Source organism: Python bivittatus, unplaced genomic scaffold (assembly GCF_059951505.1).
Source record: "Python bivittatus isolate LINGU-HERP-01145 unplaced genomic scaffold, Pbiv_v1 ctg000200_np1212, whole genome shotgun sequence".
NCBI lineage: Eukaryota > Metazoa > Chordata > Lepidosauria > Squamata > Pythonidae > Python > Python bivittatus.
Window position 1 is genome coordinate 8,809,146 of NW_028277040.1, and position 12,741 is coordinate 8,821,886.

Below are 12,741 nucleotides of genomic sequence, written 5' to 3' on the forward strand. Positions count from 1 at the left end.
AACAGCCAGGCTTTTAAGGACAGCAGTATTGGAATCACATGGACCTTGAGGGAAATCCTGTTCCAGGTACAACAACGGAGAAGGCCTGCTTCCTGGGTGCCATAGGATAGTGTTTAATAGAGTGGACCTGAAGCAGAACAATCCTTCTGGATCTGATCAGATGGGGCATTATCTTTTGGTTCTCCTGGGTGGGCCAGCTCAGCAGAAGAGACCAGCTATGCTACTGAGTTAGGTTGAGTGAAGCAGCAGCTATTTAAGGAAGAAGCTATCCTGGGTTTTACTGCCATTGGAGAAATACTGACTGGAGAAGGAGCTACAGAGGAAGACGTGGCTGTGAGAGCCTGTTGGATGGGTGCTGCTGCTGGAGGGATGGAGGGATGGAGTCTGGTGCCATTGGGTTGCCTGCTTGCCTCTAAGGCAACCTCCACAGCCTCAGTCCCTTTTGACTTTAATTCATGGCGTGGGCTTTAAAGTATTGGTCTTGATTTATTGTAATGCAGTGAACCCCTTCTCATTCCCCAGCTTTTCAAATCAGCTCCTCTTTGAGTTTGCAAAAAGCCTAGCCCCAAACAAGACCTGCTTTCTTATTCCCGATTTGTGTGTGTGTGTGTGTGTGCATGTGCACTGCATTGGCAGCATTGCTGTTTGCTAAATATATGTGCAAACACTTCAGAAAGAACCTGCTTCTATTTTAAAAGGAGGCTTGCCTTTAAGGCCAGCTCTCCAAAGTATTCCCCCCCAAAAAAATATGCCTCCCCCAAACAAGCCAGGAAGGAAGAGCTCAGCCAGGTAGAGGGGTAGTTGGGGGGAGGGCAGTGGCAAAGTTTATTGGTCAAGGGAGGGGGGAGAGCGATGGCTGCCAGGAGGCTTGATTTTAGTCCCACACCTGCTCCTGAAGCAGCAGTGGAGCCACCAGCTGGCATGGTGGCGAATGAGGTTGGAGGAGGAGCTCTTCCTGTGGCACAAGCAGAGGAGGAGTGAAGCAGTCAGCCCTCCCTCCTCCTCAGCAACCCAGGGACTCAGAAAGGAGATCAGGAGGAGGAGGAGGAGGAGGAGCTGCCCCCTTCCGAATCTGAGACCCAGGCATGTGGGGCCCAGATTTACCATATGACCTCCCACTACTACTAAAGCAAGTATGCTGTGACGCCAAGGGCAGTTTGTGCTTGAAGATCCATAATATTCTGTCTGCAAGCCCTGCAAGGCCCAGATCAGCTGACCTTGGGGATGCTTAAATACCTGTTCAGGTATCATTCAGGTGTCCTTCCCAGCTCAGATTCCAGCACCTTTTTCATCCAGTTGCTCTTACTACTTCCCTCATACAGCACTTTCAGAAGGCAGATGATATCCTCCCTGTTTCATCTATGGAGGGAGGAAACATTGGACCTGCAGTAAGCAGTCAAGAGGGAATGCGTACTTCTAACCTCTTCCTCATGATACATTTCCCATGATGCAGGATGAAAGCGCAGTGGGTGCTGCTTCATGCTGAGGACCTGAAGATGGCCCACATGGCAGATGAGATGAGCATGGCCGTGATCTGCAAAGTTAAGAGTTGATGGTCTGGGCAGCCAAAATTTCATCAGTGACCTTCATGATCATAAATAGTGGGCCCTAGATGAAAAGGCAGTCTTTCAGTATCAGCTGCACAGTACAGAAATGGCATCTGATTAGATAGGATGGTCTTGATTTGGAGGATGTCAGCACCAGGATTATTCTAGTGGGCACAGAAGTTGCCATCAGTGTTCTTACAGGCAAGTGTGGAATGTGAAAGGAAAGTGGATGCTAGACCAGCACCAAGTTTAGCTCCGCCTACTCTGCCATCTCATCCATCAAGATAGCACCACCTAGTGGACCTCCACTGCTTAAACAGTAGGTGGTTATGGATGATATGGCAAGGCACTCGACCACATATCTCCTCAACTCCTAGAAGTAGAGACTTTTGCTGAGGCAGTTTCTGTACTTAAGCCCTTCTTAGTTATGATGAACCTCTTATCTGGAAAGATGGGCATGCTAAGCCAGGTTTTGTGCTTTGTTTCTTAGAAAATCCCTGGAAAAGCTGATCTCTGAGAACCGCAGAGCTTGGCAACCCAATTTCCAAATGGAATTGTGCCATGGCTAAAGTCTTTGGGTTCTGAGCAAATATTTCTGCTTGCCCCTTATACAACTCAAGGGTATCAGACAGGGTTTCTCAACCTTGGCAACTTGAAGATGCGTGGACTGGGGAATTCTGGGAGTTGAAGTCCACGCATCTTCAAGTTGCCAAGGTTGAGAAACACTGGTATAGGATGATCATCCACACTCCTTCAATAGAGGGAGCTCCTGGTTGCAGAAATGACCCAGATGGAGAACAAAAGACTGGACCATAGACGGGAGGAAGGGGGCTAGCAAAAGCAGCAGCAGCAGCAGCAGCAGCCACAACCTCAGTTTGTGGCATAAGATTCTCTTTGAAGAGCTAAAATGCAGTAACTTCAACTTAAGGCAGTGTGCTTGCCGCATTACCATGAAGATGGAAAGTCTTGTCTGCTGCTCGGCCAGCAGCGCAGAGTGTTCTGTTCTGCAGTATCTGAGCAAACAGGAAGAAGGTGGAAAGGCTTAGCCAGAGTTGGCAATGTTTAGGAGGTTTCCCCCCTCTCTCCATTGCCAAATTGCAATTGGTACAAAACAGGTTGACCAAACTTCCAGGACAGAACATGGTACTTTGTTTCAAGTTCAAAGAATATGTATTTTCCATTCACACACTTCTATATGACATACTCTTTTAGAGTTTTGCCAAAAGATGCCTCTTCGTTGTTCCTGAGGATCTGAAAAGGCACGTTTGATTATCAGGTTTGTTCATTAGGATGGGATTAATATAATGATGTGCAATGACATTTTACTGGTCTTCATGAGCTTTTGCTGCCCTTAAGATTTTGTGGCTATTTTTGCCAGATCTCCAGATCTATCTCAATTTTTTTTCTGCAGACAAAACTGAAAGGTCTAACTCATGACTTTACCACCTTTGCTCAGTTTCTCAGTTAAACATTCCCAGTAAAACAACCAACAATAGTGAGAAGCAGATGAAATTCATGGCATAGCTTGACTAATACAACCTGAAATAATGTTATCTGCAGATCCCAAGTAGGTAAGGATGGGTAAAACCCCCTGAAAGAAATTCATTAGCATGATGGCAACCATTCCCCCTAGAAATTCCTCAGTTGTTTTGTTTAAAAAAGATGTTCTAAATTCATTTGAGATTTTCACTTGTCAGCTTTGGCATCATTTGGTGACAACTCTATGTCAAATCTGAGCTTTTTGTAGTAATGCTGCTGGAACTGAAATGAGTGTAAATAAACAAATATGTACAGCCCTAGAGATTTATCTGATCAGATGAAGATGCAACTAGCAGAATAAAGGGGAAAGAATGATAGCTGGGGGTCAGAACATAGTTTCCTCCATTTCAGTCCTCAAAATCTCAGAGGAAGATACAGCAAGATCCTTAACTGACACCCCCCAAATAAGTGGGGTTGGTGGACCCATTGAGCATTTTAAGAACATGTTATGGGCTCTCTAACACAATGTCTGCCACATTAAGTATTAAAGGAATCCAACTGAGTTATATTAAGGATAGTTCTAGGGCAACGTAAAATAATACAAAATTGCATTGTGTTGTTTATAGCACAGAACTATAGTACATAATTCTTTATAGATCTCAGTTATATCCCTCATGGTACATTTCCCTTCATTTAAAAATCCTTGAAGGTAGGGATAATAAATTTAAAACATTTAAATATTTAGATGATTGACTCATCCCTCCTTCATTATTATATCAATACAAAAATAGATATTACTTTGTTCAACATTCCATTTGGAATTGTAGTGGCTCCAACTGCCTATGAGTGAAGCCATCATATTAAGAACAAGGAGAAATAAGGATGATTTAAAAGGCCACAGCACAACTGAACCCCAAGTATGGTGGTCTTAAAGCTAGCCCCTCCAAATATTTTGGATTATAATTCTCTCCAGCACCATCCAACAGCCATTGTTCAGAGATGTTGAGATTTGTAGCCCTAACCCTTTAGAGAGTTTCAGGCTGGAAATAGCTGTTAGAAGCTTATATGGAATATGAGTGGAACACTGAAGACATTTTGATAGATCTAAAAATGCAAAAGAAAATTAGGCTGTATCCTAAAAGCCAAACAATTATTTGGATTTCGCCTCCAAGACTGCAGGTGGCTCTGACCCCAAAGATGCAATTCCAGTGTTGATCTCTTGTTGTTTCTCCATAAGCCTCCATTGCTAGTTCTTTCTAAGACTGGGAAATGCTGATCTTGAGAAGCACCCACAGAGCGTGTAGTCAATGAAGTGGAGAGTTGGAAGATCTAAGGGGTACTCAGCAAACCTCAGGCCTCCATCATGCATCTGAATCATCAAAACTTGGGCTGGTCTAAAATGTCCCTTCAGTTCCAAATAAAAAGGGAGAAAGTTGATAGAAAAGGAGAAAAAAACTGAAGAGATACAACTCTCTCTCTTGCTCGGTCTGCACTTTTGCTTCACTGGTCTGCTGCTGACGGAATGTTCCAAGATTGGACTACTTCAATGAGAGAAAAGAATTTCTCTAAGGCATTAAATAACGTTATGGGAAAGTGAACAACTCCAGGAAGCAAAACGTTTCTCCCCCATACCATTTCGCCTATCCTGCCCCATCCCATTATTGCTCAATAAACACAACAAAATTGAAAAATAGGTTAAAGGGATACTGATTGTTGGGAAACATTTATTATGTCCATAAAGCACTTAAGTTTTATAAATAAGCCAAGAGGGATATGAAACAAAGTTTTGCCAACATTTAAATTGTTAACTATAATGAAGGCTTTTCAAATGTATAGAATGTCATTAACTTGTGTTTAAATTAGGTGATAGGCTATGCCATCTATTTCATAAAAGTGTAATTTGCAAGTCATGCCACAATCAATCTAATGCTCCAAAGATCTAGGCTGTATTCCAGTGCGGAAGTTGTCAGGTTTAACCCGCTAAAGAAGTTGTCAACAAGCCTCATTACGTAGGGCAGATACAAATTGTCATCCAAAACATCTGGAAAGAACCAGGATGTTTATCATTGATCATATCTGTGTATATGTATGTGTGTGTGTGTGTGCGCGCGTGCGCACATTTCAGATGGACAATTTTCCTAGTGGCAGTTCTGGAATTGGAGTGTTCTGCATACACTTCTGTAAGTGTGGTATTCACCAATGAAAAGACTCTGGAGTTCCCAGTCATCTGGACTATGCCTGTAAAAACAGTAGAAATATTTTTTTAAAAATGGAAAGAATGGTCATATTAGGTGGCATTTAGGATAAATTCCTCCAGAAAACTCATGCTATGTCACAATTGAATGGATCCAGCACTGGCAGGGATGAGGTCACATTATAGCTCATTTAGCTTGAAAGTGGACCTTGCCAGCAAAAAGGTTGGAAAATTTGATGATGAAAAATTGCCAGGACTGGATCAGAAAATAGCAACATTGGACGACTTAGGTTATGGTCTATTCTGCATTTGCTTCTGTAGACCAGAAATATCAGTTTTAGTCATACTTTGGTAATTATCATTTGGTAAGACATATTAAGTCTCTAATGCTTTCTTATTCTCCAGTATTTTATTTAAACAGTTGCGGGGGTGGGGGGGACCCTAAGAGCTATGTAATTTAGGCTGGCTAACAAATCAAAAGATTCTTCCCCATAATTTTTATTCTCACAGCAGCCAGCAAAGTAATTTAGGTGGAGAGTTTGTGAAGTTGTCAAGATTCATGATTGAATGTAGAAATGTACATGAATCACCGCAGTTCTGCTTCAAGTGAATAACTGCTATACTATATTGACTCTCAGTGTAATATTTCAAAGGCTAATTTAAACATTCCATCCTTTGTCAGAAATCCCCTTTTGTTTATAGACCAGCTTTCCCCACTTGATGTCCTCCTAGTAGAAGCCAGCCCATGTAGGAGAGAGCTACTACAGATCAAAAGGAAATACTATTAGTATAACTTTGTTAGAAAGTCTGATGTCAGATTTTGTGAGATAGAAATTGATTTAATTCTTGACATCTCTGGGTAGGGTTAGAAAAGATTTCTATCAGAATCTCAGAAGAATTTCTGCCAAACAGCATAGGCATACTGAGCTGATTGGACCAATGCTCTATCTCAATATAGGACAATTTCCAAAGTCCTTTGAAGAACAAGCCTCTGAAGAATTCTGGCTCAGACCTCCAGGGGAAATGTATAGCCAAATCCATTACTTCTGCACTTGCATTTTAAAATAATTTCCATTATCCTCAGTCTAACTGCATGGATCTATTTTTCCAAACTGGGTTATAGATGGAAAAAACAATTAGTCTTAGACAGCAGGTAAACATGTAACAGTCAATCTCTATAATGATTCCATCATGAACAAGCTTTACAAGCAGCATTGATTTTATATAATCTTACCTTACTGCCCATAGGTATGTCAGAACTTATCTACTTTATAATATATATCTTATATTAATAATAAACTCCTTTTAACAATTCCAATACTTCTGTATCCAGGAAGCATCAATCATGTGCAAAGAGATGACAGAGCGAACTTGGGGAACTCCAGGATTTCCCAATCATATAAATCTGGTTTCTCTTCAGATGATATAAATCTTTCACATTTATGTATTTATTTGTATGTTTGTTTGTTTATGAGATTTGTATGGCCACCCATCTTAAAGTACAACTCTGGATAGCTCACAACAACAATAAATCTACAAAACCTTTCAAACTATATTATTTAGAATAGATGGGATACATACATATAGACCAACTATTCATTGATTGATTGATTGATTGATTGATTGATTATGTACTATCAAGTCGTTTTCGACTCCTAGCGACCACACAGATAGATCTCCATGATGATCTATCCTTAACCTGTTCTTTCAAGTCTCCCAATAGTGCACCGGGGAGGATTATTGTATTTTTATTTATAAGAATAAGAGAACCTTCTGAAGATGAGGGGATTAGCATGAGATGCCAATGGCTGCGGACATAGCTGCTACTATGGGTAGCTTTTGAAGATTAGCCTGAAGATAGTGGTGGGGGCAAAGAAACAAAGCAAGGAACAGCAGCCACCATCTTGTTTTGCAGATGAATTTCCGAGGAGCATCTGGTAGGCTACCCATCTTGCACCACCTTGCATTTTATGATGAAATTAAGCTATACAGAGATGCATATTAATATGTATATTTTAGGATAAAACATGTTTAGAAACACATATTTGAGAGGCAACATATTTAGAAATGTGTATTTTGTGAGAAAACACTTTTAAAATACATATTTAAATGCAACATTTATGTGTGTGTTTTAAAATAAAAAACAATGCAGATGCATGTGGAAATGTGGAAATGTGGCAGAATGGATTTATGAACCTGTGAAATTGACCCAGACTGGCAATAGATTGAACCATCCCCTCACTAAGCATGGGTTTATAAAAAGTTTTTGGCCTGTAGTCCACCTTGTTGGACAATTCTGACATTACCGTTTTTTTTTTATGCAAGAAATCTCTGGTCAAAAGTCTAGTGTGACAAGCTGAGGGAGAAAAGGCACTAATATACAGAGCCTAAAATGAGACATGCAGTTCAGCGTTCGTGGCAGCTTTGATTGCCATCCATGACTGATACTTTCCTATGATTCCATCGTCAGGAATTATCTGATTAAATAATGCTGGGTTCATTGTATGGATGGAGTTAGAGGTGCCCATGAGATAATTGAAAGATCTAACGAAGCTCTTTGCAGGGCTATGTTTGGCCAGGAAAGATTAACCTACATGCAGTGCAACTTCCCCTAAGTCAGATTTGCTAAGTGAGTATTCAGCTGTAATTTGTTCCCCTGAACTTTGGTTGACTTTTGATCTACGTGGCATGGAAGTTACCATCCTTCTTATTGACAGGGGACTCAACCCTTTACTTTTGCTCAAGTGCTTAGGCTGAGTTGCAAGCCACAGTGTCCACACATAGCCCGCTTGCCATAACTTGGGCCAACTTGCATCAAAAGAGAAAGAACCATCAGGACATCTTTACAAGGTATTTGCTATCATTCACCCTGTAACTATTATTTCTGGCAAAACATTGTAATTGTGGTTAAATGGCAGATTACAGATTTATACCAACTTCCTTCAGGCAACTCCTACCATTATGCTCCTAAATTTGCACATGTCCACATTGCCCCCTGGAAAGGCGCCACTGATTCATCATTTACTGGAGAAATCATATACTTTTTTTTTTCAAGATTCTTGTTTTCCCCATAAAAGTGGACTTGTGCTATTTATAGAAGGATGAACATGTCTCTTTTTAAAGTCTGGCTTTCACCACAGCCTATAATTTAGGGTAATATAATAAGTAATTTAGAATTAAAGATTTGAGACAACAGTTCAGCATTAACGTCTTTAAGACAAAACATTCAAAATAAAACTGAAGCCACGGGAATGAACTCTGTCATTAGATGCCTACTTTTGGCTAAATTTGTATCCATGGTGTTCAAATCTCAAGTGGTTTCTTTGTGACTTCTTGAATAATAATTCTAACAACAACAACAATGACAACAACTGTAACAGCAGCAACAACTATATTCATTGCAATACATTAGTTACAATACAGCTTTTTCACTGTATTGATTAATATTCATTCCACAATGATCGATACATTTATTTGGAAAAATGGGTCTGCTTATCATGGTGAAACATCCAATACGCCATGCTTCAAATGTACTCATTTTCAGTTACATGTATTACATTAAAGGTATGACATTTTAAAGGAAGCGCTTTGTCGGATGTTTGTTATAATTAATATCCCAGGGCAGGGAACAGTAACAGGGTTAAAACCCATTGTTCAAAGGCTTTAAAAATATTTATCTACATAAATCAGATGTGATAACTTTCTTTTCCTTCCAGTACCTACACGATGCTGACAGGCAGTTGACAGTAAAGGAAAATGTTTGAGGTGTTGTAAATAATGCATGTCAAGTCATTCGGTTCAGCCTATTAATGTATTAGAAAAGAAGAAACTCTCTTTCCCTGTCACCTTCCTAGCAGAGCACATGTTCTCTGCTCATTATGCAGCCACCAATTTAGGGGTGAGGAAACCTTTCTGGCCTGTTTGACAGCAGAATCTACCAGGCCTTTTGGTGAGCAGAGATAGCTACGAAGACCAATTCTGTCCTAATCATGTTATTTTTCTCAAGTTCTGTTCAGCATACAACTGAAACAGGGCTTCAGTTTGCCACTGATCCTGAATTCTTGGAATTACATTACCCCATTCCCTGCAAAAACCCTTAAGGGGAGTTTAAGGAATTATCTGCAGCAATAAGTCTGACCAAGGTATTTAAATCTGTGCAAAAGGAATGAAGCAGTGCATGCCACCTCTGATATCTCTGTCCTTGCTCACATCCGCTTGAATGTTCTGTCAATTAAGGATGCTGCTAAAGCAGATCTCCTGATTGCAAGGAGATCCTTTTGCTTTTCAAGTGCCTGTGAGTAGAAACTTCCTTAAGACTTTGCTGCTCAAGATCAGGAGTGGAGAAAGCAGGGCAGTTATAAATGGATGAGTTGGCCATGAACTTGACCTTTTCTGATCTCAACCAGTATGCTGTCCAAAAGATAGGGCTGATTTTCAACTCTGTGTCATTGAGTCAGAGTTTATTCCTTTCCTGGGGAATGTACCACAGCAATCAGTTTTGGGTTGGTCAATTGCCCATAATAACACAAAAGGAAATAATAAGTACTTTGAACCATGAAGCATCTCTACACAAATACAGGAGGAACGTCGGGCACCATGTGGAGAAGAGAGGCGGAAGAATGAATTTATGGGAGACGGGTGTGCATTTCCCATTTAAAACCAATGGCTGGTTCCCTGCAGTAAGCAAAAGTCCTCGATTTGAGGGTCTTGCCAGAAATAACAACAGGTTTCTCTTCTGTAGTTTCATGGGTAGGGTTGTGTTCACATCTTTAAAGAAGGGCAACAACCTGATTAAAAACATAATCTGCCATGTGAATGTTAGTCTATTCATTTGTTGATTTAAAGCTGTACATGAATTAAAGGAGTATTTCTGAAAAAGAAGCATTTTTTTTTCTCTTGCCTTTTAGATAGTATTCTCACAATTGACCGCAGGCATCTGAAGGGGAGACAAAAGGGTAAGTGCCTCTTATAAGACACTGCTAGTCATTTGCAGTCTTTATATAAACATTGATGTACTTGTTGACCCTCTTCCTTCTTTCAGAAATGTTTTTAAAACTTTCCTAGCTTTATTACTTTGCTCCATCTCATCCAGTTGCCAGCAGGCACAGCTTAGAACACAGACGTGGCCCCTGTTCCCCACCAGATTCTCGATGCCTCCAGAATTCAGCAGCAGCTCCTCCTTCTGTTGATCTGGTAGTGGTGTTTCTCCAGAAGGTACCAAGCAGACTGGCAGGCTCGGGAAGGCGTCAATAAGTTGGTCCTCAAAAGAACTGAACCATCACACTTCCTTGTACATTGTGAGGGGGTGGGGGGAGGGTTTCTGTGCAGATGAAAGAGAAAAAAGCAAACAACTGTTCTGCATTAAACTTCATACGTGTTGTGGTGTTTTGGCATTTCAAAACATTGGGTGTGGCTACCACATCTTTATACATTCAGTTAAGCATCTCTAATTCCAAATACTGGTCCAAACTTTTCCTTTGCATGTCACATGCTCCTTTCTTATTGATTTAAGTGTTCTTCCAAAACTAGAATTAAGCTCATAATTAAGTAATTTTCGTTGGAACAATAAAGTTGCCTGAAAACCAATGATCTTATTCTGTTATTCCTAACAGAATATTGTACTGTAGACCAATATCTGTGATTCTTTCTAGGATCTAGGAAAGGAAGAGTCACATTTTACATGTGGATTAAACATGGATCTTAACAATGCTATGTATTTTCCTCCCCATCTTAAGATTCAATAGATCCTCAATTAAGAACTGAAGAGTCATGATATTTAATATTACTGTCCCTTTCACCTTCTCTTTCTCTGTGTACACACACATACACAAACCCCTACTGACCTACCTGCCTACCTTCTGCATCTGAGGATATCATCCCTTATATAGCCAGAAAGAACAATGCCAGTTAAGAGTTTGCCCAGGTACTGCTGTAATTTATTTTCTCTCCCCTGTGTTCAGATTTAAGATTTATCTGATCTTTCTATCCATTAAATCAAGCAAATTTGCACAGAGGATGGCCCTCCCACAATGAGGGTAACGTAAATCACAGATTTATATAAAATGTACAATGAAAGTAGAAGTTCAATGTATCTCATCATGGTAGGGTTGACAATGATGAAGAATTCAGTAATTGCTGATTTAAAAAAAATTCAGGTTTTTGATTTCCTTCTCTTTACAGTAAACATGGATTATATGGACTCTAAATATATTTTAATAGTAAATTATTAAAATAGAGGTAGGACTCATAATTCCTGCATTATTATTATTATTATTATTAGAATTTGTAGTAATCTAGATGGCTTATAAAACAGTCTCCCTTCATTTTACTCCTATAATAACCATCAGGTAGTTTGAGCTGTGAGACAGAGTGATAACCCAGGTCTTCCCAATCTTAATCTAACATTTTAGAGACATTACACTTTTTTATCTACGCTTCAATGTTATATTAAACTTATTTTAACATTTAATACTGCATCACATTTTCATAATCTAAAGATTCTTATAGAACTGTGCTGAAAAAGTCTTCTGTATTTTTTCTCTGAATATTGTCATCCCAATTAATGAAAAATATATTGCTTTTGATGTATATTTCCAACAACAAAGGAGGAAGAAATGATGGTGAAATGCTCACCATGGTACCGGTGTTCTTATATTTATTCTTCCAATAATTATAAGATCCCATCGTGCAAGAACCCCAATACCAACAATTGTACAATTCTATTGTTCAATTATCTCTCTAGCAGCCCTCTGCCTTTCTTTTACTTCAGTTAAATCCCAAGCAAAGATATCATAAGGAAGGTCCTCCTGTGGGACTTCTTCATTCAGCAGGCTTGGGCATCTAGGAAAGAGAGAGGTGTCAAAGAAAAGAACTGCATTTATTGCAATAATAAAGCCAGGTCAAACCTCCTATCTCCCCCCACCCCCACCCCCAACTAAAAGAACTTCTAATACATCCTGAGAATAGGATACAATAATAGAACTCTCTTTCACAGGAGAAGTGGGGGAAGAGAAATTTTGATACAATATTGAATTGATTTTGCCTTTGAACCTCTGCCCAAGTTGTCCTTGAACTTTCTCCACCAACTGTATATAGTGTAAATAAATTAAATGAAGGTGTCAAAGATGCCACAGAGCATACGGTCAATCTGGGCTTTTGGGTAAAATGGATGACTCCGAATCAGCTGCTGATGGGGTACCTGCCACTCTATCATCATGGGGGAGAATGAAAGAGATGGCTGACCTCCTCACAAGGGCCAGAGGACCAATTAAGATGGCCCACCTTCAGAGATTAATAGAACAAAGAGGCTCTGAAATGCTTTTCAGGCACTATGGCATTCTTGGAAGAAGCCTATTATTTTGATCCTTTGCAGGCTGGATTCAGTTCTGGATATGGTGGTGGTGGTGGTAAACAACCCTGATTGCTCTAATTAATGACTTTACCAGAAGAGAGAGAGAGGGAGGGAGGGAGGGGGAGAGAGAGAGAGAGAGAGAGAGAGAGAGAGAGAGAGAGGAGAACTGC